This window comes from Hevea brasiliensis, chromosome 7 (genome assembly GCF_030052815.1).
Source record: "Hevea brasiliensis isolate MT/VB/25A 57/8 chromosome 7, ASM3005281v1, whole genome shotgun sequence".
Taxonomy (NCBI): Eukaryota; Viridiplantae; Streptophyta; class Magnoliopsida; order Malpighiales; family Euphorbiaceae; genus Hevea; species Hevea brasiliensis.
In genome coordinates, this window is record NC_079499.1 from 49,952,045 (window position 1) to 49,953,918 (window position 1,874).

The following is a 1,874-nucleotide window of genomic DNA, read 5'->3' on the forward strand; positions in this document are numbered from 1 at the left end:
GGAAGGGTTGAAAATGGCTCGCAGATCTTGGGAAAACATCTCTCTGATGGAAAGGTCGCCTAAAGGTCCAAGTGCCACACGCGATTATCTTGAATGGAGGGCTGACAAGGATCGAGAACACTCAACTGCAGAATTCGAAGACAGCAACCCTCGCCGAAACGTTCTATTAGAAGAAGCTGATAATCGTCTGGCTGACTCACTACAAAAGGCAAATACCGAGAACTCGTAATTGCAAGAACAAATGAAACAGTTGGAGAACCAACAGCGAAACCTTAAAAGAAAAGTGAGAAGACTCAGGGAAGAGGCAAGGGCCGAAAAGATAGGGTTCGAAGAGCAAGAGGAACAATGGGAAAAGGAAAAAGACTCTCTCCAAGCTATGGTAAAAGAAGTAGAAATACAAAATAGTAAGCTTCAGGAAAAAATAAAATACCAAGAAATACTCGTTGAGGAGTATAAACAAGAAAACAAAAAGAAAAAGCTCGAATTGAAAGAACAGGCACTACTCATCAACAATATCTTGAAAGAATGTGCTAAGGAAAGGAAGGAGAAAGAAAAACAAGCTGCTCTTTATCAAGAGCTGAAAGAGAATGTTGACCAGCTGGAGAGAACGATAGCACAGGGAAAACAAGAACTATTACCTGAATCCGAGTATGCTCTGAAAGCATTCGACCCTGCCAAACAAGAAGAAAGGTTATATGAGTACCTCAGAAAATGTCATCTCATTATAAAGAACCTCCCAGAGCCTAGGCCGATGTAAAGAATATGGTGTACAAATTATTCAGTTAATGAAACGATTTTTGGACCATTGTTTAGCAAATTTGTGAATGAATAATATGACTCCCGTAGGAATTCCCTCGCTAGGTTTATGTGAAAATTGAATGAGCTATATGGACAGGTATCATAAATGCGCATTCAATCCAGTCATTCATAGTCAGACTATCGAATGATGCCATGATAAAGTTGATGCAACCATCCTTCCACAGATTTCATTCTGGCTCCCAAATGCCACTGTATCCTTCGTCCGGACCAGGACTTTTAACTTTTTTTACGAAATTCAGAATTTATTAAAACCTTTTTTTACTCCTTACAGAAAATCAACATTGCTTCAAACAAGGCAAGCCTGACCAAGCACACGGTTCAACCCAAGCGAGTGTACTTAACAAGATCTCGAACAAAGAAGATAATGGAAGATCAGGAACAAGTACATAACCTACAAGGGCAGGTTTTCGAATTGAAGGATCAGGTCTCAGAACTTATGAGACTAATGAGGGAAATGTCCCAGAATAAACCTGCTTCAGAACCTAACTTACCACTACCTCCTCCACCTCCTACAACAATGGATCCTCACCAAGCTTCAACTTCTTTTACCCTTCAGTCGCCTATTCCGGACTCGACAATCACAGTCAATCCGGCTACCATGAATAATGAACTACCTTACTCTCATTACCCAACCGTTTCAAACACTGACCCATACCCTTAAATTCTAATCCCTCCAGTTCACTCCACCCCTCACCTCCCAACTGGGGGAGCATTTCATGCAGTGGGAGGAGAAAATAAGACGAGAGAAAATGAGAAACTATTTGCTCTAGAAGAGAGATTGAGAGCAATCGAAGGACTGAATATGTATGGTTCAGTCGACGTGGCATCGCTTAGATTGGTTCCTGATGTGGTGGTGCCGCTCAAGTTCAAGGTCCCTGATTTCGACAAGTACACTGGGAATTCAGACCCTCGCATTCACTTGGCCACCTATATCGCCAAGATGTCCGCTCTGACAGATGATGACAGACTGCTAGTCCACTTCTTTCATGAGAGCATCTCCAGGGCAGCCCTGAGGTGGTGCATTCAGTTGCACAGAAGCAAACTGCACTCCTGGA